At 37.9% G+C, this 27,753-nt stretch overlaps 2 pseudogenes; both read right to left on the bottom strand.

Annotated features, from left to right (window-relative positions):
• Positions 1-9,675: 9,675 nt before the first annotated feature.
• On the bottom strand, positions 9,676-10,916 carry LOC101699153 (protein GOLM2-like; annotated as a pseudogene).
• Positions 10,917-10,974: 58 nt separating this feature from the next.
• Positions 10,975-17,742, bottom strand: LOC101700471 (asparagine synthetase domain-containing protein 1 pseudogene; annotated as a pseudogene).
• Positions 17,743-27,753: the final 10,011 nt, after the last annotated feature.

The raw sequence follows: 27,753 nt of genomic DNA, 5'->3' as shown, positions 1-27,753 counted from the left end.
ACCGAGGTCGCAAGTCGCCTAAAAGACACTGCATCACCCCACTGCAGACAGGCAGGTCTGCCCACGCCCTACCGAGGACCTGAGTCCCAGGGAACATGCCGAATCAGGCTGCTGCAGACAGGCAGGTCTGTGCATGCACTATCGAGGTCCCGAGTCATGCGGAAGATGCTGTATCACCCCACTGCAGACAGGTAGCCACCTGGTTCCACACTACAAAGATGCAGAGGACACCAGACCACCAGACCAAGGTACTGAGTCCCGCTGCTCCCAGCCCAGAGGTAGGAGCTTCTGAGCTGCCATCTCACTGCTCCTGGCCCAGAGGAAGGGGCTTCCAGGCCACCATCCCTCCCACTGTTCCCAGCCCACAGGAAAGGGCTTTTGGGTCACCAACGACACCACTGCTCCTGGCCCCTGTCCCACCTCTCCCGGCTCAGAGGAGGTAATCTGTGCAGGTGCTAACAGCTCCCCGCCCCAGTCAAAATGAGAAAACACATAAATCAGTCTCAAAACCAGACTTCCAGATCACCTACAGCAACCCCAAAGGGAAATGAGATGGAACACTCTGACACTCAAACACCTGAAACCACTGAACTGGCAACAAAAGGGGATTTGGAAAAAATGAAATCAGAAATAATTTCTCAGATAACAGGAGAAATTGTGCCCTTAGTACAAGACATGATTAATAAATCTAGAGAGGAGCTGAGGAACATGATGGAATACCAACATAAGAAACAAATGGAATCCATAAAACAGATGCAAATAGATTTCCAGGACATGAAAAACTCCATTGAAAGTCTATACAGCAGAATGAGCCAATGTGAGGACAGAATTTCAGATATAGAAGATAAGATTGCAGTTAGTGACCAGGAAAAGAAAAATTGCTTCAAAATTATAAGGAAACATGAGAAATCAATCCAGCAGCTGCTAGATGATGCAAAGAAGAATAACATAAGACTGATTGGGCTCAATGAAGAAACAGGAGAGAGTGGAGATGACATAAAAAATCTCTTCATAGAAATAATGGCAGAAAACATCCCAAGCAGGGGAAAAGAGCTTGACATAGAGATAAGTGAGGCATATAGGACTCCAAATAGCCTTGATCAAAAAATATCTACACATAGGCATATAATTGTGAAGATTCCAGAAACACAACAGAAGAACAAAGTTCTCAAGCAGTCAGAGAAAAGAAACAAATCAGCTACAAAGGAAAGCCCATCAGAATCACAGCAGACTTCTCAAAACAAACCATCAAGGCAAGAAGATCTTGGAGTGACATATTCCAAGCACTAAAAGAAAACAGCCTCCAACCCAGATTGATGTACCTTGCAAAACTCTCTTTCAAAATGGATGGAGAAATAAGATACTTTCATGACAAAGAGCACCTTAGGAGCTTCATGAATACCAAACCAGCACTCCAAAGAATTTTACACAATATCCTAGGAACAGACATTGAGGATCACAACCCCAGGAAGCAAAGCAGAATGAACCCATCTGGCATGACAAGAAATTAAATGTAAAGGGGGAGAACCCAACAAAAAGAAAAAGTCATGGCAATGACAAGTCAATACGTTTCAGTTATAACCATCAATGTTAATGGTCTCAATTCACCAATCAAAAGAAATAGACTGGCTGAATGGGTCAAGAAGCAAAAGGCAACAATATGCTGCATACAAGAAACACACTTAATTCAAAAGGAAACTCATAGACTGAAAGTGAAAGGGTGGAAAACAATACTCCATGTAACAGGAATCTGAAAAAAAAGCACCAGTAGCTATTCTCTTTGCAGATCAAGTAGATTTCGAACCAACACTGATTAAGAGAGATGAAGAAGGACACTACATCCTTGTAAAGGGAGCCATCCAAGAGGAAGAGATGACAATCATAAATATCTATGCACCAAACACTAGTGCACCCAACTATATAAAACAAATACTAATGGACATGAAAAGTCATATATGCACTAATACAATTGTAGTGGGGGACCTCAACACCCCACTGTCACAAATAGATAGATCAACTAGACTAAAAATAAGTAATGAAATACTAGAACTCAGTCGAACTCTTGAACAAATGAACTTAACAGATGTTTACAGAGTCTTCCACCTCACAAAATCAGAATACACATTCTTCTCAACTGCACATGGGTCATTCTCCAAAATAGACCACATAATCACACATAGAACATGTTTAAGTAAGTACAAAGGAATTGAAGTTATTCCCTGTATATTATCAGACCATAGTGTGATGAAATTGGAGATCCATAGCAAAAGAAACTCGAAAAATTTCATAAACACATGGAAATTGAACAACACACTTCTGAATAACCACTGGGTGACAGAAGAAATGAAAGAAGAAATCAGACACTTCCTTCAATTAAATGACAATGACAATATAACATATGGGAATCTATGGGACACAATGAAAGCAGTCCTACGAGGGAAATTCATAGCAGTGAAGATGCATATTAGGAAAACAGACTGGGCCCAATTAAACAACGTGATGCTGAACCTCAAGCTTCTAGAAAAAGAGCAGGACAACCCCAAAGCTCATAAAAGGGAGGAAAGTATAAAGATCAGAGGAGAAATCAATGCAATGGAAACTAAGAGAATGATACAAAAAATCAATGAAGCCAAGAGTAGGTTCTTTAAAAGAATCAACAAAATTGACAAACCTTTAGCCAACCTTGTCAGAAAAAGGAAAGAAAAGGCCCAAATCCATGCAATTAGGAATGAAATGGGTGAAATTACAATAGACCCAGCAGAAATCCAGAGGATCATCAATACCTACTTCCAGAACCTATATGCCAATAAGATGGACAACACAGAAGAAATGGACAGATTCCTAGATACATATGAATTACCAAAGTTGAAGGAAGAAGACCTAAAAATTCTGAACAACCCAATACCAAGCAATGAAATTGAAAATGTAATTAAAAACTTATCAACTAAGAAAAGCCCAGGCCATGAAGGCTTCACTGCTGAATTCTACAAGACATTTAGAGAGCAGCTCCTGCCACTACTGTTTAAATTCTTCAATGTAATTGAAAGGGAAGCAATACTCCCAAATTCATTCCTGGAAGCAAGCATCACCTTGATCCCCAAAGCAGAGAAAGACCCAACTGAAAAAGAGAACAATAGGCCAATCTCACTAATGAACATAGATGCAAAAATCCTTAATTAGATAAGTCAAACAGAATGCAGAAGATCATCAAGAAGATCATACACCCTGATCAAGTGGGATTCATCCCAGGGATTCAGGGATGGTTCAATATATGAAAATCAATCAATGTAATACACTATATCAATAGCGCCAAGGACAAAAGCCATATGATTGTCTCCATAGATGCAGAAAAAGCATTTGACAAAATCCAACATGCATTTATGATAAAAACCCTACAAAAAATTGGAATAGATGGTCTCTACCTCAAACTGATAAAAGTCATCTATGAAAAACCAACAGCCAATGTCATACTAAATGGTCAAAAACTGAAATCCCTCACACTAAAATGAGGAACAAGACAAGGATGTCCACTATCACCACTCTTGTGCAGTATAGTTCTGGAAACATTAGCCATGGCAATTAGACAAGAGAAAGAAATAAAAGGAATAAAGGTAGGTAATGAAGAAGTCAAATTGTCATTATTTGCAGATGACATGATACTGTATAAAGAAGACCCCAAGAACTCTACCAGAAGTCTTCTAGACTTAATAACCAAATTCAGTCAAGTAGCTGGTTACAAGGTCAACACACAAAAATCAATAGCTTTCCTCTACACCAATGACAAACTCACTGAGAGACAAATAGGGCAAATAATTCCTTTCACAAGAGCACCCAAAAACCTGAAATTCCTAGGAATCATCCTAATGAAAGAAATCAAAGACTTCTTCTCTGAAAACTATGGCACTCTGAAAAGAGAGATTGAAGATGATATCAGAAAATGGACAGACATCCCCTGCTCCTGGGTAGGAAGGATTAATATAGTGAAAATGGCCATACTTCCAAAACTGCTATATAGATTTAATGCAATTCCAATTGAGATCCCAGCAGCATACTTCATGGACCTTGAGAAAACAATCCAAAAATTCATTTGGAACAAGCAGAGCCCCAGAATAGCAAAAGCAATTCCAGGTAACAGAGACATGGCAGGGGGTATCACAATCCCCAACCTGCAACTATACTACAAAGGTACTGTGATAAAAACAGCATGGTGCTGGCAAAGAAACAGACTTGAGGACCATTGGAACAGATTAGAAGATGAAGAAACAATGCCAGACACACTCAGCCATCTCATCTTCGACAAAGGAGCCAAACACCCTCACTGGAGGAAAGATCGCCTCTTTAATAAATGGTGCTGGAAAAATTGGGTTTCAACTTGCCAAAGATTAAAACTAGACCTGTATCTCTCACCATGCACTAAACTAAAATCAAAATGGATTAAAGATCTAAATATTAAAATAGTAACTCTGAACCAGTTGGAACAGAGGTTAGGTAGAACCCTTGAAGACATCGGTGTAGGAAAAGATTTTATGAAGAAAACCTCAGTTGCCCATGAACTAGCACAAACAATCAACAAATGGGATCTCTTCTTATTAAAAGGCTTCTGCACAGCAAGAGAAACCACCAGCAGTGTGAAGAGACAACCCACAATGTGGGAAAAAATCTTCACCTGCTCTTCCTCAGACAAAGGTCTACTATCTTGAATCTATAAAGAACTGAAAAAGATCAGACCTCCCAAATTTAAAGACCCAATCCAAAAATGGGCCTCTGAAATGAACAGACATTTCTCAGGCAAAGAAGTAGAAATAGCAAATAAATACATGAAAAAATGTTCAACATCACTGGTCATTTGAGAGATGCAAATGAAAACAACACTGAGATCCCACTTCACTCCAGAAAGAATGGCTGCTATCATGAAATCAACCAATAACAAATGCTGGCGGGGCTGTGGGGAAAGAGGAACTCTGCTCCACTGGTCGTGGGAGTGTAGACTCGTGCAAGCACTGTGGAAATCAGTATGGAGATACCTCAAAGAACTAGGACTAGAAGTCCCATTTGACCCTGCTATTCCACTGCTGGGGATCTTCCCCAAAGAATTAAAAGAATCATACCACAGTGATATATGTGCACCCATGTTCATAGCAGCACAGTTTGTAATAGCTAAAACTTGGAAACAGCCCAAATGCCCATCAACTGGAGACTGGATCAAGAAAATGTGGTTCTTTCATAAAATGGAGTACTACTTAGCCTTAAAATATGAGAAATTAGAGACATTTATAGCTAAGTGGATGCACATTGAGGCAATACTCTTAAGTGAAATAAATAGGACACACATGTATAAATACCTTATAGTTTCTCTGGTGTGAGAAACTGAAAATGTAAATGAGGACTAAAATGTATAATAGGTAATGTGAAATAGGAAGAAAAGGGGCAAAGGGGAAGGAAGTGGGAGGGCTAGAGGAGAGGGTAGAAGAGAATCGGATTAATATGAGAAAATGGAAAAATAGGAACAAAATCTTTGTAAATAGGGAGGACTGGAGGGGTTGAAGGGAGGGCTGGGCAAGGGTGAAAAATAAGAACCAAGAGAGACTATGTAAAGGTGCAAATTCCCAATGATGAATGTCATTCTATTGTATACCTAAAATGTACCAATGATTAGAATGACTAGTGGATAATGTAAAATAGGAAGAAAAGGTGCAAAGGGGTAGGGGTGGTGGGAGGGGCAGGGGAAAGGAAAGAAGGGAAAGGAAAAATGATGAGAAATGGAAAAAATGGAAATAAAGTCTTTGTAAGTAGGGAAGGGTGGAGGGGGTGAAGGGAGGGCTAGGAATGGGGAAAAAAGAAGAACCAAGATGAATTATGTAAAGGTACAATTCCCAATGAGAAATGTAATTGTGTTGTATACCTACAATGTACCAGTAAAAGACTTTAATTAAAAAAAAGAAGTGGACACTCCATGTCTTAGTTACTTTTCTCTCATTGCTGAGACAAACTACTCTATACTCAAAGTTAAAGGGGAAAGTGTTTTTTTAGCTGGCAGTTTGTAGAGGTTTCAGTCCACAATTGGTTGGTTCCATGGCCAGTGGCAACGGGGCAACAGTTCGTGGTGATGGAAGCAGCAAAAGCAACAAGAGACCTTAACAGCATCTTTCTGCCCCTTTTATCTTACTCAGACTACTTAGGGCAGGTAGCACTCACACCCTTAATCCTAAAGCCCTTGGGCCTAGTCCTGCCATGAATCAATCCCCCACTGTAAATTCAGGCACCTCCAAAATAACCTATGACCACATGAGGCTTTGAGGGGACATCTAGACACAAACTATAACACTCCACAAATTATTAGCCTTTTGGGTTTGAATATTGTGGTCAGTTTCTTCTTTGAATGGATCTATTTATTTCATTCATGCTTTCTAAACTTTGGGAGATAAATTTTTTCCCTTAATTTCTATGATATTGTTTGGGGGTTATCTTTTCATTTACCACCAGCCAGATTCTGACCTCCAACCTCACTATATACACACTTTTATGTAAATCTGAACTGCTTCCTTAGCTAGCGAGGTTATGATACCAGGTTATGACACCAAATCTCCATCACTTTCAATGTTGAATTTGAATCATTTTCTATTATTTTCAATTTCTTCTATCAAATTACTAAGAGCTGCCTAAGTGAATTTTTTGACCAACAATTTGCTCAGGAAAGAATATCTTATATTCCTTGTCCCTCAATCTTCTTTGTAATTCAAGGATGGGTAGAGAATGATGTAATATTATTTCTTCCAAGTTCCAAAGATTCGTCAGGAGTACCAAATAAGAAAACAAGTAATTAATTAGTAAGTATCATGTTATAACTCTAAGATATTGTTATACTGGCTCTATTCTAAGTGTGTGGGCTAGCAACAGCAGCTTTGAACAGGATCTGAAAAACATATGTTTTCTTTCCACTGTTTGTTCTAACTGAAATTTCTTCCCTTCCTAAATCCTTTCCTTATATTCAAGCCAGCCTGCCTCCAACAAACCTTTCTTTTTTTTAACACTACCTGTGGGGCTTTGGGCCAGTGACTTGGCAGTAGAAACTAATTGCAGGTCTTCTAAGCTATGTATAAAGTCTACACAGAGAAACTGACTTGTACAAAAGACCAGCCACCACTGCCCCTTATCTTGCTTCTGTAGGGTTATCTCAAGAAATTCAAAGAAGACTGTGAACCTCAACAGTGTCCTACTCTGCTATTGTGTGTGTGTGTTGTTTTTTTTTGGTACTGGGGATCGAACTCGACCTTGCCCTTGCGAGGCAGGTGCTGGAACCACTGAGCTAAATCCCCAGCCCTATTGTGTCAAAAGTGTCCAGAGCTTTCTTCTAAAATTTTTGTGAAAATATCAGCCTTTTCCATTGATATTTAACCTCAGTTACCAGGCTTTGTCAGTAAGAAGCAAGTACTTTTCCCATTTTAATAATCTGCACTGAACATTAAAATAGTTTGGTTATTATATTAACACACGTAAAATTTTGTATCTATTTTAAATATTTTTCCTGATTTTATCAATGGATACTATCTTTGCATGATTTCTCCTCTGCATTTCAGATTACTTCCTTAGGATACATACTTTTTTATCCAATACTTGATACTGCTGTGAATATAAATACTTCCAACATTTTTTTTAAGTTTAATTTTTAATTATTAGAACTAGTAAGTGATGATTTTAAAAGCAGAGTTCCCATCAAATTAACACATAATTCAGGGCAAAAATACATATTAAAAAAACCTAAATCTTAAGGCAGAAGTAAAACATAAAAACAGCATGTCTATTACAGACTGTAGAATGTCAGATTTTTAAGAGATTCACATAGTATTTTATAGCACTACAATTTTTAATAAAGTCAAAAATATTACCCAATGGTCCAAGATTTTTTAGCCTGTAAAATCCCTCAGCTGCTAATTGAAGAAATTTTGTTGTTAAGTAACAGCTGTCACATAACCAAGTGACCACTTTTCATGTCAAAGGAACTAAGGCCAGTAATCTTGTGGTTTTCATTTGTAAAGATTTTAGAATATTAAATATGAAGTATTACTAGAAATATTTTTAATTTATCTCCCCATGCTAATTCCCAAAGAATGTATATCACTTCCCTTCCCTTTAAAAGTTCTGTGAACTGTTAATATCATTCATTGTAGGCCTATCCTACTGATAATGAAGGCATAAATTATTTACTTTGATATGGTAGAAAAACTATAGTCAATTACTGCATCTTTTTCTGGACACTAACTTCAAACTGAAGTCAAAGAAATTTTGCACCTCAACAAGTTAACTTGTACACGTTTCAATTATGACTGGAACCTGGGGTGGGAGACAGGGAGAGTTCATGTTTGTTTGCCTGTTTTGTGGTGCTGGGGACCAAGCAGCCAAGTGCTCTACCACTCAGAGATACTTTCAGCCCAATATTTCCTACATAGAATTAACAGCAGTCCTTCTGAAAAACAGAGTTAACAACTTTAAATTTCCTTCATAATCCACACCTTTTGTTTTGGGGGCATGGGATAAGATGTAAAAGTGCTTTAATCAGAAAACAAGGATTAACTAGCTTACACATTCTATTGAATAGTGTCAAAAAAGACAATATGTATTTAAAATAATTTTGTAAGTCTAGCAAATGTGAGGTTGATGGTATCTTAACATAGTAAGTAATTACAAAGTTTCCTTTTTATTAAAAACTTTAAGCTATTTTTATAAAACAGCTATACTTCACTGTACTTCTATCCTTATTTTTTGCATTAATAAAAACTTGTTAAAATTTCTTCTGCAGTATTCCTGAAAAATACATAGTCAAAGAGAATCACTAAAACTTACAGAAAAGCTTTGAAACTCTGATTGCAGATTCATTTCAAGGTAGATTTAGCCCCTTTCAGGACCTGGCATTTAAATCATGAATATCTTCTCCAATGCAACCCTGAAAATAAAACTTTAGTCAGTGCTGACTGTAGTTAAACAGTACTGGTATTATGGGAAAAATTAAAATGCATTCAACAATTTCACACCAAGTAAAAATAACATAAATATTTATGTATTTGAAGGTTATCTCAACTTTCATGAGTCTTCAACTGAAAGCTAATCTGCCCAGACACATCAGCACTTATGTAAAATAGGAGTAGGAAGGTAATTTTGTACACATGTTGCACATGTTTGGCACCCAGTTTCCCTTCATTTATGTCACTATTCTAGGCATAACTCATGGAAGGGCATGAAATTAAGGGCAGCTGGAACAGAATACCTGTTGGGCTCACAAGAATACATTAACGTAGAAAACTTTTTCAGCTGAGTAACTGCTCTTACTGTGGTTATGCTATGTGCAACATATAATCTGTACAACCATGTTCTATTGCTATTTGTGGAAAAAATTAAGCTTAATAAAATGAGAAATATACATTAGTTTGCTTTAAATGCAAAGACTAACCATTTTTGGCTCAATTGTATCATAACCAAAAGTCTCTGCTTTGAAAATACTATATGAAAAAGTTCACATATGCACACAGGTACATTCCTTCATTACAGGTTTTACTTCAATCTACATCAATGTATCTTTACAACTGATATAACTGATCTTTACAACAAAAGTGAAAAATAACAAAGTAGAAATGATTTCATTTTATAGAACTTTAGGTTTTGTGAAATTTTCTTTAGGATTTAAATGACATCATTGAAACATTGCTTTCCACAGCCTGCAGGATCCATCCGAAGCTCTCATTCTTTATCATTTTGCTTCAATTTGTGGAAATCACCAACTCTACCCTTGATGGCTTGCTTTAGTATATCCATTTGGATTCTGGGTTCACTGTCCAAGTTTGAGCCAGGATTTAAATGCTGAAGAGGATTGGAAGGGTTCTGTTTTGAAATACCTGGTTTGCCATTGTGGTTTACATGGGAATCTAGACCCGTATTTGGGGAGAGAGGTTGTCCAGTTGGAAGATGGGAGATTGTTTGATGATTTTCATGTTGAGAAACTAAAACAAGGGCCTTCCTTAGAGAAGTGGGAAGATCATCAACTTTAGCTAGGTCATTTTCTACTCCAGGCATCCCTGCATCACCATTTTGTTTGATTTGCTCTTTTCCATGTGGAATATGATTACTTGAGGGTTCTTCATTCTTATCTGCATCATTCTCATCTATTTTTGGAATTTTTTTTAGGTATTACATGATTGGTTATACACAGTTCTTTTCCATCAGATTGAACCTTGGGGGCTTGCTTGCTTTTCTTCTTGCAAAAACTGATCTGCTAACTTTTTAATATTTTCTTCATGCTGTGCTCTTAGTTCCTTGATCTGCTGTCCACACTGAAAACTTTCATATTCTAACCTCTTCATAAGGTAAGTGTTGTTCTTTCTATAGTCCTGATCTTGTCAAAGAAACTCCCGGCGAAGCTCAGCAAGTTGCTCTTTTAAATGATGTGTGTCTGCCATCTGATATGATATGTTTTCTGTAGTTTTAACCTTGTCATCCTCTCACCTCTTTCCCAGGCCCTCCCTGGCCTGCAGCTGGCTACTGAGGTGGTCATAGTCAGCCTCCTTCTGGTCGATCTGTTTCTTGTGAGCATCTACCAGGAGCAGGCGATCTGAGTTGTACTTCTCCAGACACCCAGGGGCCACCTCGGTGCACTGGACCTGGGCCTGCAGCTCGGCCACCTCCTCCTGTAGCTGGACGTGGCGGGAAGAGATGCTCCAGTTGAGGGCAAGGACAACAATCACCATGAGGAGCACCAACAGCATGAAGGAGGGCAGGCAGGTTGGCCCAGAATCCCACCATCTCTTCCTACATTCTTAAGGAAAGTAGAAACTCATTTTCGACAATTGTTTAACTCTGATTTTCATCTACCCCATTTTCACTTTTGCAGAAAGTATGAGTTCTTACTTTTATAATCAATTGTCCAATTCTTCGGATAAGATCTTTCATTTTAGAATATAACTTTTTTTAGTTCAAGTGAGCTCTTCAAATATTCTTCAGCTCTGTCATGCCTGACCTGAGTGGAACTCTCTTGCCAAACATGCAGTCCACAGCAAACAACAGGAAGCCTCTAAACAGGACCATACTGCCCTCAATAAACTGAACAGATGATCATAAAGAAAATGCAGGACAGGATGTGCAGTCTCCCCAGCACCAGTATTATATGTACACCTGCACTCACTGTCCTTAGAACTTTGACCCCAAACATCCCATCCCAGATTCTTTGGGATTATGATCCCATGCCCGAACCCTACAAAAACTTTGCTTCTTCTCCAGCCAGTGGCTGAAATCATTCAGAATCTCAGCCCTATTTATTTCAAATAGGGCTGACAGAAATAAATCCAGCCATTTTGCTCACACAAAGCCTGTGTCCACACAAAGCCTGTCTCTCTCACATTGTTTGTAACAGTAAGCATCATCTTGCCCTGGCATTTAGCAATGAAATACTCAGCAGACATGTGAGGAGGTTGATACACCAGAGAGTGAGTCCTGCTCCATCACCTACTGGTTGTTCTCTGGAACAGAGTAGGTGATCTTGCCAAGTCTCAGTGCCTAACATTATCCTGTGTGTGGTGGTCAGCAAGTGTACAACAACTAGCAACAGCTGCTGTGGCTCATTTTTTTTTTCCAGCACCCTTCAAAGGTGCTCAAGTTCATCCCTTACCTCTAGCAATTCTATTATTCTGCCATGTGATTGTGGTTCCTTTTATGATTTTTGGTATTTTAATTCTATGATTATCTATTTGATTCTTTCATTCATTTCTTATCTCCCTAAACCTACATCTCAACTTACTGTGTTTTCAATAAATCCCTGGCTTTTGAAGAGATCATTTCCTGGTTTTCATGGGAAAGCAGAAACATCAAGTTTCTTGTTTTCCTGGGCTGTCTTCTCCACAGTGTGCTGCTTTCAGTTCTAAGTTGCTGTTGCTTTCACATGGAAAAATATTTCTCTGTGTCATTGTTACATTTTTCTTCTCCCTTAGTGAAAATCTAGGCAGTTCTCATGGATTTTCCAGCTTGCTTTTAGGTAAAGGACAGCTACAGCCACTAAATTTTATAAAATATTCTTAACTAGGAAATTAGAGGTCCTCCAGGAAAGCACTTAGAACTATGTTTCTAGAATTCTTTAGGCTGGAAATGTGTAGTAGAAATGGGGAGAAACAAATGGCTACTTCACTGCTTCTCTACACTCAAAGTTACCCTGCAATAGCTTGTTAACATTTTTTAGAAACTTTCAGGATGAAGTAGGGAAAGAAGTTTGAAGGAATAAAGGCCTTATTTGAACAGGTATTTTCTCCCTCCCCCCCTCCTCTCTTTTGCAATAATAAAGCAGTGGAATTTTTTTTATATATTTGTCATTCAGTAAATACTGTAACACTGTGAGATCATCAATAGAATGATTTCATCTCTTTTTCAAAAGAAAAGTTTTCTAAAAATAAAAACTAAGATACATCATTTTCTGGTACAAACACCCAATGATAAATGTAAACATATTTTATACCTAAAATGTACCAATAAATATATACATAAATAAAATTTTAAAAAAGAAATGTTTTCTAAAGAAATGATTTGGAGCCTTCCACCTTTATCAGGTGACTTTTTGTTATTGTTTTCTACTTTTGTAATTCTGGATCCAAACTGCATGGTCCATTTTGGCAGAAGGGCAGAGGGTATAAGACAAGTTCCAGTGCTGCACGACATAAAATTAGTTTTTCACCAATTCCATGGGGTAAAATCAAGTTTGCCTTTTCCCAGATTGGTAGGGAATTTGGAAAGGAGACAACATTTTCATCCAGGAATGAAAATAGTGCTTCCTTTCCATGATCACCAATAGCTCTGTCATCACAACCAAGATTTCTAGGTGAAATGTGACCTAGTTCCATTGCTATTTCCTCATTCAATGCATTCAGTCCAAGTGTCTGAAAGCAGACATGATGCCAAGAATAACCAGCAAGGTGCTTATCTGCACCAATGCCTGTGAGAATTACTTTTACACTGCTGTGACATGATTTCCTTCCAACCTGGGTGACTAACCAACCAGTTCCTCTACAAACAAACCATACCGCATAGCCAATGCTGACATCTAAAACTGTCCAAGAGATAATTTTGAGTTCTTAGTTTTTAAAGTTCTTCCAGAAAAATATTAATTTCAACAAAATTCCAAGTTTGAGAAGAGTTAATAGTTTGCAGTTCCTTTAGTCAGTTCTTCCTGTATTTCTATCTGGGACGTTATTGTCAGGACTACCATCAACAGCACCAGCATTCTCAGAGAATTCTTCAGAAGGCATTTCACAGTGATCTTTCTATACTCATCTTTAATTAAAGCCAGTTGCATGGCCTTTTCTTTGGTCATGAAAGCTACATCAAGATTAGTTGGTTTACCTAAAGGAATGTGATGATCAGCAACAGTTTCAATCATTATGGAGTCAATATCTCCAGAATGCAGGATTGCAATATTTGCTTTTCTATTACAAGTTTTCAGAACTTCATTTGGTGCCAGAGTTTTGAACCTAGGTAAATACATGGCATGTCTATTGACTGCAATATTCAAAATATGAATGAACTAGTGAACTACTCTTTTCATGTGTCCACCTGTAAGAAACACTTGAAGTGTCTCTCTTGTAGGTGAAACACTGGAGATTTTTCTACAGTGAGTTTCCAAAGGATCTTGGAAAAACATCATATTTAATGAAACAATAGGTTTTTCAAAATATCGTTTGGCTTTGTTCACAGCCACTGATACAAATGTTAATATGTCTGCTAAAATTTGAGTCAGGAACTTGGAAGGAAGCTCCCCTGCTGCCATCCCAGGGTCCTAGGGCCAAGAAGGTGAGCTGGTCCCAGCACCTGGAAGGAAGCTCCCCTGCTGCCATCCCCAGCTCCTAGGGCACAGAAGGTGAGCCACGTGGGCGACAGAAGCACTCCCCCCCACCGTGGAAATGAGAAGACACATAAACAAGCCTCAAAAACAGACTTCCAGATCACCTACAGCAACCCCAAAGGGAAACGAGATGGAACACTCTGATACTCAACCACCTGGACTCTCTGAACTGGCAACAAAAGAGGATCTGGGAAAAATGAAATCAGAAATAATTACTCAGATAACAGCAAAGATTTTGCTCATGGTGCAAGACATGATTAATAAATCTAGAGAGGACACAGATAAAAAAATAGAGGATCTGAGGAACATGATGGAATCTCAACATAGGAAACAAATGGAATCCATAAAACAGATACAAACAGATTTCCAAGAGATTAAAAACTCCATCGAAAGTCTGTGCAGCAGAATGAACCAATGTGAGGATAGAATTTCACATATAGAAGATAAGATTGCATTTAGTGACCAGGAAAAGAAAAATTGCTTTAAAATTGTAAAGGAACATGAGAAATCAATCCAACAGCTGCTAGACGATGCAAAGAAGAATAACATAAGACTGATTGGAGTCAATGAAGAAAGAAGAGACAGTGAAGATAACATAAAAAAATCTTCACAGAAGCGATGGCAGAAAACTTCCCAAGGAAGGGAAAAGAACTTGACATAGAGATAAGTGAGGCATATAGGACTCCAACTAGCCCTGATCCAAAAAAATCTATACATAGGCATATAATAGTTAGGATTCCAGAAATCCAACAGAAGAACAAAATTCTACAAGCAGTGAGAGAAAAGAAACAAATCACATACAAAGGAGAGCCCATCAGAATCACAGCAGACTTCTCAATGCAAACCCTCAAGGCAAGAAGAGCTTGGAGTGATGTATTTCAAGCTCTAAAGGAAAACAGCCTCCAACCCAGATTGATGTACCCTGCAAAACTATATTTCAAAATTGATGGAGAAATAAGATCCTTTCATGATAAAGAGCACCTCAGGAACTTCATGAATACCAAACCGGCACTCCAAAAAATTTTAGACAATGTCCTAGGAAAAGACAATGAGGATCACAACCCCAGGAAGCCCAGCAGAATGAATCCATTGGGCATGACAAATTAAACGCAAAGGAGGAGAATCTAACAAAAAGAAAAAGTCATGACAAGGCTTTTAAAACTTTTGACTTCATCTCCCTAATGAGTGTATAATTCTATCTTATTATTGTACTTATTATTGTATTTTTCTGATTCTAAAATTGCACACCATTCCTTGTGCTATACTGGCTATTTATCATCTTCTTATGTCTACATTTTAATTGGATTGTCTATTAATGAGCTCTAAGAATTCTTTATATATTCTGCTCATAGGTTATATGCATTGTAAATATGGTCTGTTTAAGGACTACTTTTCATTTTAATGATGTCATTTAAAGTTCTAAATTTTGATGTAATCTCATCAATTTTTTTTCTTTTATACATCATGGTTCTTGTATCCTAGGTAGCTCTTGCCTACCCTGAATTCATAAATATTTTCCCTTATAATTTCTTCTTAAAGTTTTATACTTTTAAGCTTTCTTATTTAAGTTCATAGATCCCTTCAAGTTATTTTCATGTATGGTAAAAAAGGTTGAGGTTAATTTTTTATATACAGATACCAGGTGTTCTACTGCCATTTGCTGAAGACACTGTCTCTTCCTCGGCTCTTGAATCGAGTTTATATTCTATAAAATGCTAATGTTAAATAATCTTTCAAAACTCAGTGGACCATATATGTGTGTTTCTATTTCTAGATTCTCTGTTTTATTCCAATGATCTATATGTCTTTCCATACACCAAGACTGTCTTGATTACTGTAGCTTTAGAAGAAGTCTTAAAATTGGGTGCTAAACGTCTTCCAACACTGTTTTTGTTTTTGTTTTTGTTTTTGGCTTTTCTGGGTCCTTTGTACTCCTACATAACTTCTAAATTTCAATATCCAGTTCTTCATTTATAGCAAGTGTACACAGACCTGAATTTTTATATATACCTTGTGTTTTCTAATCCTGCTAAATTCAAGTACAAGTTCTAGGGGCTCCTTGAGATTTCTTAGTATTTTCTCTGTAGATGATCATTTCATCTACATATAAAGATTTTGCTTCTGCCATGCAAATCCTATTCTAGTTGTGTCATTTTATTGCCAGACTATTTTGGTTTAGACCTATGTTTCAAAGTCTAATGGACAGATGAAGAGTAGGCATATATGCCCTTGTTCCCCACTTTAGGGAGAAAGCATTGTATTATCTCCATTCATAGAAGGAGTTTTTGTTGGAAGTATGGAGTGCGTGTCTTTGATCTGTTGAGAAGTTTCTCTTCTACTTCTAGTCTCCTGATAGCTTTTACCATGAACAGCTGTAGAATTTGGTCCGACAGTTTTTCTCCAACTAGTGACAGGATCATATGGCTTTCTCCTTTCCTCTGTTAAAATGATGACTTTTGGGGGTGGGTCTTCCAATGCTGAACCAACACTGCCATCCCTATAACAAAACCACTTTCTACATACTGCCAGATCTGACTTCTAAGAGTTTGTTTTGCTCAACAAATTTTTATCTATGTTCATACTTTTTTCTTCTATTATCTTTATCCGGTTTTAGGATTAACACAATGTTGATTTCCTAAAATGAGGGGAGAAGTATTCCTTCTTTTTTCTGCTTTAATTGTTTGATATTATTTATCAGTTAAAATGTTTATGAGCCTGCTGTTGTCATATAGGTAGGTTTTCAAGCTAGGAATATACTTTCTTTAATAGGTGCTATTCAAATTTTATATTTCCTCCAGAGTTAGTTTTATTAATTTGTCTTCTAAGTTACTTCTTAGAAGTTGTCAAATTTATTTCAAAAAAGATTTTTGTAATATGCTTTCTATATCCTTTTAAATTCTGTAAAATCTGTGGTAATGTCTCCTAGATCTTAATATTGTAATTTTTAAAATGTATAACTGATATTGTGTAACAGGAAGGAAAGGTCTAAAAGAGCAGGGGAATTGGGAGGGGTAGGGAAAGGAAAAAATATGAGAAGAGGAATAAAATGGATACACGGTCTTTGTAAATAGGAAAGGGTGGAGGGGGTGAAGGGAGGTCAAGAGAAGGGGAAACAAAATAAGAACCAAGAGACTCATGTAATGGTACAAGATCCCAATGATGAATGTAACTGTATTGTATACCTAAAATGTACCAATAAAGTTAATGGGGAAAAAAAATTTTGAGTCAGGGCATTAACACATTCTTCAACAACATTCAATAACATTCTCTTCAAAAATATGTTTCCTAGGATAAAAGTTTTAAATTATATATCTGGAATTGGCCACAGACTTTAGATCCATTCTGAAAATTCCAGCTGCTGGAGCTTCCTGCCACTGTTTTGTCCCTCCATCTGTCAGGGTGCCAAATGAAGGGATGTAGAAACTCTTGCCTAAATTATTAAATGGCCAAAGCAGGCTACAGTGACAAAAAAAATCCCTACTAAACATAGGTAATGACTAGATGATTGATAATATATGGAAAACCAAGGACCCTGTACTTTTGAGAATAATGACAAAATATCAGATTCACTCTTACAAGAGGAAAGATATTCAAAAATAATCTGAGTATCATTCTCTTCAGTTTCAACCTTTACTCCACCAAAGACTTTTCCATTCCATAAGAACACATTACCTCTTTCATCTTCATCAGCTGTATGGTCAAAACACCTCTCAAGTGGAGGACATGACCAGAAAATAAATACTGATAGTCAATAGCAGATTTTAATGACTGTTTAGCACTATTGGTTCTCACTATTTCAGATTATACAGCAAATCTTTCTTGAAATGTTCAACAGAAAAGCTTATAGAACAACAAATGTCACACGTAGTTATATGAAATCAGAGTAACTATTTCTTGATTCTGTTCTTCTCTAAGTTTTCTATTTTTGGTATTCTTTTTTCAACTAATCTAAGACATTTCTTAGAAAACATTTTTGTTAGGACTGCAAGAAAGAATGTATTGCTGTTCTGTTGTTGTCTATATACTTTCCTATTCTTCTTCAAGTTAGAAAGTTCATCCACAACAATTTTCTGCCCTTTAATATTGCCGCCAAGCTATCAGCAGAGCCCAGCTCACCCACGGCTGCACATCTTCACACCACACAGAATGAACAAATATTTTCCTCAGTTGATTTAAGGCACCTCAGGACTGGCAAATGTTGGAAGTTCAGTATTCTTTGCTTTTCTGGTTTGGATTTTTTGTTTGTTTGCTTGCCTTTGTTTTTTCTAAGGGGCTATGGGACTGGGCAGAAGGATATCCATTTGAACACTAACTTGCAACTCCTTCTGCAGCCCACAGGAATTTGAGACCTCCTGCAACTTCTTACCTCTGGAGCCTTCTCTTCTCTAGCTGGTCCCCTGGAAAGCCTAAAATGATATCACCCTCTCTGTCTCTTGTTTGTCCTACATATGATCCACAGCACAGCCTGTGCATTTCTTTGTCCAATAACATGTCACAGGACAGGAGATTCTCATTGAGATAAGAAACCTAGACCTATCCTACCATAGAATCAAGTTGTAAGTTCAGTGACTGCTGTTGCAGAAAAAGAACTCTCAGAATGTGCCAGTAACCAGCATAAAAATTTTTTATTAGGCAGAAATTTAAAAGAAATCAAGTGTGGGCCCCAAAGAGACAGAGGTGCATCATGATCTGGAGGTAGGTATATTATGGGGTCTCAGGGTGTTCTTAAGGTGGATGATCTAGCATGCACATTCCTACTGACTGTCTGGTCACTGAACTGGCAGTGAGTTATTAGAATGCAAGCCCTCTAAGTTGAGATCTGCTGCCACTATTGCTCCTTCCTTGAACAAGCAGTCTGTGAGAGGAAGTGCAATTTACACTTGAAAATCACAGGCCCAGAGCCCAATTTACAGGTTTCTACTGCAAAGAAGAGACTTGGGGCTTTTTTTTTTTTTTTTTTTTTTTTTAGTGAGTGAGTTTCCTGAAAGGGAAAAGGGGTTGAGTAACTTTTATTACTAAGGCTGTAGTTTTCCTTAAAAGTACAACTTCAAAATTCCAATTTTCCTCACCTCCTTTCTACCTATCTTTATGTATTTCTTCTATCCTACCTCACCCTACCCCTGACTTTGATCTTTTATTCATAGGGATGCAGAAGGGTGAAGGTCCTCCTCACAACTGCTTCAGGGTGAGGAGGATTGTTGATTCTTCCCAGCCAGAGTTCAGAAAGTCTCTCCCTGGCTGATCTGAGGGAGACAAAGGAAGATGAGTTTTGTTGTTTGATGAGCCATTCTCCTTTGATAGTCTAGAGAGAGAACAAGATCTTTAGCAAGTTATTGGTACTTAAGCTTTATCTTTTAAGCATGTTAAACAAGTAGGGGCCAAAAATTAAAATTAGAATGTTAATGAATAATGGCTCTAAACATCTGTAGAAATTCAACAAAATTAGCATTTGCCATAATCTGTAATATTAACCTCTACTTGTTTTGAAACATTTATCCAAATATAACAAATATATTCAACTCTTGAACGAATGGACTTAACATATGTTTACAGAGTGTTCCACCCCCCGAAAAAGAGAATACACATTCTTTTTGGCTGCACATGGGTTGTTCTCCAAAATAGACCACATACTTGCTTATAGAACATAGTTAAGTCGATGCAAAGGAATTGAAGTTTCCCCTGCATATTATCAGATCAATGTATGATGAAATTGGATATCAACAGTGAAAGGAACCACAAGAATTTCATAAACACATGGAAATTGAAAAAGACACATTTGAACAACCAATGGGTCACAGAGGGAATTACAGAACAAATCAAACAGTTTCTATATTTAAATGATGATGTCAGTAGAACATATTAGAATTTATAGGGCACAAAGAAAGCAGTCTTACAAGGGAAATTCATAGTAGTGAATACTCATATTAGGAAGTGAGCCCAATTAAACAACCTAATGCTAAACTTTAGGCTTCTAGAAAAAGAAGACCAGGACAAACACAAGGCTCATACAAGGGAGGAAATTATAAAGATCACAGCAGAAATCAATGCAATTGAGATTAACACAATGATATAAAAAATCAATGAAGCCAAGAGTTGGTTCTTCAAAAGAATAAACAAAATTGACAAAACCTTAGCCAAATTTATCAGAAAAAGAAAAGAAAAGAAAAGGCCCAATTTCATGCAATTAGGAATGAAAAGTTTGAAATTACAACAGACATGGTAGAAATCCGGAGGATATTCAATACCTATTTTAAGAAACTGTACTCCAATAAGATGGAAAACACAGACGAAATGGACAGATTCCTAGATACAAATGAATTATCAAAGTTGCATGAAGAAAATGTAAAAATTCTAAAGACCCCCAATTATAATCAGTGAAACTGAAAACATAATTAAAAATTTACCAGCAAAGAAAAGATCATATTCTAATGGCTTCGCTGCTAAATTGTACAAAACATTTGGAGAACATTGCCACTACTGTTTAAACTCTTCAATGAAATTGAAAGGGAAGCAATACTCCCAAATTCATTCCTGGAAGTAAGCATCACCTTGATCCCCAAAGCAGAGGAGGACCAAACCAAAAAAGAGAACTATAGGCCAATCTCCCTATGAACATAGATTCAAAAATCCTCATTAAGATACCAGCAAACAGAATGAGAAGATCATCAAGAACATCATACACCCTGACCAAGTGGGATTCATCCAAGGAATGCAGGGATGGTTCAACATACACAAATCAGTAAAAGTAATACAAGATATCAACAGACAGAGCCAAGGACAAAAAACATATGACCATCTCAATAGATGCACAAAAAGCATTTGACAAAATGCAATTCAAATTCATGATAAAAACCCTACAGAAAATTGGAACAGGTGATTTTTATCTCTATCTGATAAAAGGCATCTATGAAAAACCAACAGCCAACACCATAGTAAATGGTCAAAAAATGAAATCTTTCTTGCTAAAATCAGGAACAAGACAAGGATGTCCACTATCACTACCCCTGTTCAATATAGTTTTGGGAACATTAGCCACAGCAATTAGACAAGTGAAAGAAATACAAGGAGTAAAGATAGGAAACAAAGAAGTTAAATTGTCATTATTTGCAGATGACATGATACTTTATATAAAAGACCCCCAAAACTCCACCAAAAGTCTTCTAGAATTAATAACTAAATTCAGTAGAGTAGGTGGATATAAGGTCAACACACAAAAATCAACAGGCTTCCTGTACACAAACAACAAACTCACTGAGAGAGGAACTGGAGAAACAACTTCTTTCACAGTAGCATCCAAAAAAATGAAATACCTAGGAATCAACCTAACATAGGAAATCAAAGACCTCTACTTGAAAACTACAGCACTCTGAACAAAGAGATCAAAGAGGATATCAGAATATGGAAAGACATCCCTTGTTCTTGGGTAAGAACCCATATAGTGAAAATGGCCATACTTTCGAAACTGCTATATACATTCAATGCAATACCAATTGAAATTCCAACAGCATACTTCACAGAAATTGAGAAAACAATCCAAAAATTCATTTGGAAAAAGAAGAGACTCAGAATAGCAAAAGCAATTCTAGGCAAAAAAATAAGGTAGGGGGTATTACAATCCCCAACTTGAAACTATACTACAAAGCTACTGTGATGAGAACAGCATGGGACTGGCAAAGAAACAGTTCCAAGAATCAGTGGAACAGATTGGAAGATGGAGAAACAACTCCAGACATACTCAGCCACCTTATCTTTGACAAAGGAGCTAAACACCTTCACCGGAGCAAAGATAGCCTCTTTAATAAATGGTGCTGGAAAAATTGGGTTTCAACATGCCAAAGATTAAAAGTAGACCTATATCACTGACCATGCACTAAACTAAAATCAAAATGGATCAAAGATCTAAATATTAAAACAGTAACACTAACCTAGCTGGAAGAGAGGTTAGGTAGAACTCTTAAAGATATTGGCATAGGAAAAGATTTTATGAACAAAACCTCAGTCACTCGTGAACTAACACAAAGAATCAACAACTGGGATCTCATCTTATTAAAAAGTTTCTGTACATCAAGAGAAACCACCAACAGTGTGAAAAGACAACACACAGTGTGGGAAAAAATTTTACCAGATGTTCCATGTTCCTCAAAAAAGGTCTGCTATCTACAATATATAAAGAACTTTAAAAAATCAGACCTCCCAAATGTAAAGACCCAATCCAAAAATGGGAATCTGAAATGAACAGACATTTCTCAGACAAAGAAGTAGAAATAGCAAATCAACAAATAAAAAAATGTTCACCATCACTGGTCATTCAAGACACACAAATTAAAACAATCCTGAGATTCTACCTAACCCCAGAAATAATGGCTGTTATCAAGAAATCAACCAATAGGGAACCAGCATGTCCTGCCATGAGAGCTAGACTGCAGGAACCAGCACGCCATTGCAACCAGCATCTGTCACCATGTAGGCCATGTGGTACCTGAATCTGCACTGTTGAGATGCCAGGTGGGGGCATAAAGACCATGCTTATGAGCTCCAAAAGATAGAGGAGAAATGAACAACAGAAAGAAGGCCGCTCTGAGGCTCCTCAATGAAAATTGAAGCCCACTGGGAAAGTGAAGAAAATCTTTGAGATAAAGGCACACTGGACCACCATGGTTGGTAAGTTGGAGGGATCACCACCTCCCATAGAAACCTGGGCTCACTTCCTGGGAAGGACAGCTGGAACCTAAAGTAGAACCTTGCAGAGTTCAACCTTGCAGAGGGCAGGGATCTCAATTTAGGCCTTGCAGCCAGAAATCAGCCTGAATCTCAGTGCACTACACTTGACTTGCTGAGACTAATTGACTTATATCTGCACACTGCTGCCCACGTTGTCTACCAGGACAGCAGAGACATACTCTGAGGGAGGCCCTTTTTTTCCATATATATATATATATATATATATATATATATATATATATATTTCTTTTCTCTTCTTTTTCTCTCTCTCCCTTCTTGTTCTGCATTTCTCTCTCTCTGTTCCTCTTCCTGTCCTATTTAGGATTGTTTTTCTCTCTCTTCCTCTCTATTGTTATTCTTTTTATTTTAGGGTACTGGGAATCAAACTTGGGACCTTGTGCTTGTGAGGCAGGCAGCAGAACCACTGAGCTAAATCCCCAGCCCAACTGTCATTATTCTTCTAGGAAGGTGAATACAGTTTCTAGCTTTTCTATTAATGTTAATTTGTTCTGTTCTTGTCTTTAGTCCTTCACTATGTCTTTTCCTATTGTCTTCAACAGTTTCCCAAAATTTGTGTGATCTTCCTGTGTCCTCTAGCCTTACTTCTAACCTTTCTGTCTCCTTCTATCTCTCTATCCCTCCCTCCCCAATTCGTTCTAAATCCTTATCCTGAAGAGTAAATTTGCTATATTGAAGGGTTTATTTACTACAAACATATTTTGGGCTGGTCCTCGATTTTGATCTAGCTCGTGAGGTTAAAGGTGACATTAACTGCTACACAAATTGTCATTTTCTAAGCCGTGTTTAGTGCTATTGTTGATGCTGATTGTGTCAATTGGGCTAAGGTGTTGATCTAATCAGTTCTCCTCCCTGGTATACTGAAAATGAGATTGCCTATGAGTCATTAGAGACTCAAAGCCTAAATATCAGCTATACCTAGAAAACACCTCAGAGAAACAATCATTCCATAAGGGTTCTAAATACAAGCAATAAAGATACTCGCAATAAGCAATATTGAAATATCAGCTCAGGAATTAAACCAAAAACAGCACCAACCACAAAAATAGAAATGAGAAGACACCTAAGCAAGGCACAAACCCAGACTTGCAGCTCACCACAGGCAAATTCTGGGGAAAAGGAGGTGGAAAAGTCTGATAATCAACCACCAGCACACCTGGAACTGACAGCATAGGAAGTAAGAAAACAGGTGAATCAGCCTCTAGAAAAAATTAAAACAGAAATAATTTCCAAGATAACTGCAGAGATGGTGAGCACAATGAAAGACACAATTAGAAATTCTGGAACAGAAACAGATAAAAAAAAAAAGATGAGCTCAATATCATGATGAAGACCATGCATGCTCAGCATAGAAAAGAAATGGAGAGAACATGGCAAATCAGCCCACTGCAGACAGGCAGGTCTGTGCACGCACTACCGAGGTCCTGAGTCACACAGAACATGCCGAATCAGCCTGCTGCACACAGGAAGGTCTGTGCATGCCCTAGGGAGGTCCTGAGTCATGCAGAAGACACCGAATCACCCCACTGCAGACAGGCAGCCACCTGGATCCACACTACAAAGATTCAGAGAACACCAGACCACCAGACCAAGGTACTGAGTCCCACTGTTCCTGGCCCAGAGGTAGGGGCTTCTGAGCCTTCGTCCCACTGCTCTGGTCCAGAGGAAGGAGCTTCCCAGTCACCATATCTCCCACTGCTGCCAGCCCAGAGGAAAGGGCTTTTGGGCCACATTCTGTCCCGCTGCTACTGGCCCAGAGGAAGGGGCTTTCCAGCCACCATCCTTCCTGCTGCTCCCAGCCCACAGGAAAGGGCTTTTGGGTCACCATCCCTACCACTGCTCCCAGCCCCTGTCCAACCTCACCCAGCTCAGAAGAGGTAATCCGTGCAGGTGGCAACAGTCCCCTGCCCCAGGAGAAATGAGAAAACATGTAAATAAGTCTCAAAACCAGACTTCCAGATCACCTACAGCAACCCCAAAGGGAAATGAGATGGAACACTCTGATACTCAACCACCTGGACCCACTGAACTGGCAACAAAAGGGGATCTGGAAAAAATGAAACCAGAAATAATTTCTCAGATAACAAGAGAAATTGTGCTCATAGTGCAAGACATGATTAATAAATCTAGAGAGGAGCTGAGGAACATGATGGAATCCCAACATAAGAAACAAATGGAATCCATAAAACAGATGCAAATAGATTTCCAGGACATGAAAAACTCCATTGAAAGTCTGCACAGCAGAATGAGGCAAGGTGAGGACAGAATTTCAGATACAGAAGATAGGATTGCAATTAGTGACCAGGAAAAGAAAAATTGCTTCAAAATTATAAGGGAACATGAGAAATCAATCCAGCAGCTGCTAGATGATGCAAAGAAGAATAGCATAAGACTGATTGGGCTTAATGAAGAAATAGGAGAGAGTGGAGATGACATAAAAAATCTCTTCACAGAAATAATGGCAGAAAACTTCCCAAGCAGGGGAAAAGAGCTTGACATAGAGATAAGTGAGGCATATAGGACTCCAAATAGCCTTGATCAAAAAACATCTACACATAAGCATATAATTGTGAAGTTTCCAGAAACTCAACAGAAGAACAAAGTTCTCCAAGCAGTCAGAGAAAAGAAACAAATCACCTACAAAGGAAAGCCCATCAGAATCACAGCAGACTTCTCAACACAAACCATCAAGGCAAGAAGAGCTTGAAGTGACATATTCCAAGCCCTAGAAGAAAGCCTCCAATCCAGATTGATGTACCCTATAAAGCTATCATTCAAAATGGATGGAGAAATAAGATACTTTCATGACAAAGAGCACCTTAGGAACTTTGTGAATACTAAACCAGCACTTCAAAGAATTTTACACAATAGCCTAGCAACAGACATTGAGGATCACAACCCTAGGAAGCAAAGCAGAATGAACCCATCTGGCATGACAAGAAATTAAATGTAAAGGGGGAGAACCCAACAAAAAGAAAAAGTCATGGTAATGACAAGTCAATACGTTTCAGTTATAACCATCAACATTAATGGTCTCAATTCACCAATCAAAAGAAATAGACTGGCAGAATGGGTCAAGGAGCAAAATCCAACAATATGCTGCATACAAGAAACACACTTAATTCAAAAGGAAACTCATAGACTGAAAGTTAAAGGGTGGAAAACAATACTCCATGAGACAGGAACCTGAAAAAAAGGAGGAGTAGTTATCCTCTTTGCAGATCAAGTAGATTTCAAACCAACACTGATTAAGAGAGATGAAGAAGGACACTATGCCCCTGGAAAGGGAACAATCCAAGAGGAAGAGATGACAATCATAAATATCTATGCACCAAACACTAGTGCATCCAACTATACAAAACAAATACTAACGGACATGGAAAGTCCTATGTGCACTAATACAATTGTAGTGGGGGACCTGAACACCCCACTGTCACAAATAGATAGATCAACTAGACTAAAAAGTAGTGAAATACTAGAACTCAATCGAACTCTTGAAAAAAAGAACTTAACAGATGTTTACAGAGTCTTCCACCCCAGGAAATCAGAATATACATTCTTCTCAGCTGCACATGGGTCGTTCTCCAAAGAAGACCACATACTCACACATAGAACATGCTTAAGTAAATGCAAAGGAATTGAAGTTATCCCCTGTATATTATTGGGCCATAGTGCGATGAAATTGGAGATCCATAACAAAAGAAACTCAAAAAAATTCATACACACTTGGAAATTGAACAACACACTTCTGAATAACGAATGGGTCACAGAGGAAACTAAAGAAGAAATCAGACAGTTCCTTCAACTAACTGACAATGACAATACAACATATCAGAATCTATGGGACACAGTGAAAGTAGTTTTATGAGGGAAATACATAGCAGTGAATATGCATATTAGGAAAACAGAACGAGCCCAATTAAACAACCTGATGCTGAACCTCAAGCTTCTACAAAAAGAAGAGCAGGACAACCCCAAAGCTCATACAAGGGAGGAAAGTATAAAGATCAGAGCAGAAATCAATGCAATGGAGACTAAGAGAATGATATAAAAAAGCAATGAAGCCAAGAGTTGGTTCTTCGAAAGAATCAACAAAATTGACAAACCTTTAGCCAACTTTATCAGAAAAAGGAAAGAAAAGGCCCAAATCCATGCAATTAGGAATGAAATGGGTGAAATTACAACAGACCCAGCAGAAATCCAGAGGATCATCAATACCTACTTCCAGAACCTATACGCCAATAAGATGGACAACACAGAAGAAATGGACAGATTCCTAGATGCATATAAATTACCAAAGTTGAATGAAGAAGACCTACAAATTCTTTTTTTTTTCTTATTGGGAATTGTACCTTTATATAATGCATCTTGGTTCTTATTTTTTCCCCATTCCTAGCCCTCCCTTCACGCCCTCCACCCTTCCCTACTTACAAAGACTTTATTTCCACTTTCTCCATTTCTCATCATTTTTTCCTTTCCCTTCTTTCCTTTCACCTGCCCCTCCCACTATCCCTGCCCCTTTGCACCTTTTCTTCCTATTTTACATTATCGATTATTCATTCTAATCATTGGTACATTATAGATATACAATATAATGACATTCATCATTGGAAACTTGCACCTTTACATAGTCTCTCTTGGTTCTTATTTTTCAACCTTGGCCAGCCCTCCCTTCAACCCCTCCAGTCCTCCCTATTTACAAAGATTTTGTTCCTATTTTCCCATTTTCTCATATTAATCCCATTCCCTTCTATCTTTTCCCCTAGGCCTCCCACTTCCTTCCCCTTTGCCCCTTTTTTTCCTATTTCACATGACCTATTATACATTTAGTCCTTATTTACACTTTCAGTTTCTCACACCAGAGAAACTATTTGGTATTTACACATGTGTGTCCTATTTATTTCACTTAAGAGTATTGCCTCAATGTGCATCCACTTAGCTATAAATGTCTCTAATTTCTCATTTTTTATGGCTGAGCAGTACTCCATTTTATAAAAAAAACCACATTTTCTTTATCCAGTCTCCAGTTGATGGGCATTTGGGCTGTTTCCTAGTTTTAGCTATTAAAAACTGTGCTGCTATGAACATGGGTGCACATATATCACTGTGGTATGATTCTTTTAATTCTTTGGGGAAGATGCCCA

This window comes from Heterocephalus glaber, unplaced genomic scaffold (genome assembly GCF_053883595.1).
Source record: "Heterocephalus glaber isolate CG9 unplaced genomic scaffold, H.glaber_assembly_v1.0 deba00000281, whole genome shotgun sequence".
Classification (NCBI taxonomy): Eukaryota; Metazoa; Chordata; class Mammalia; order Rodentia; family Bathyergidae; genus Heterocephalus; species Heterocephalus glaber.
The sequence above is the reverse complement of the archived record's forward strand: the minus strand, read 5'-3'. Positions and strand labels throughout refer to the sequence as shown.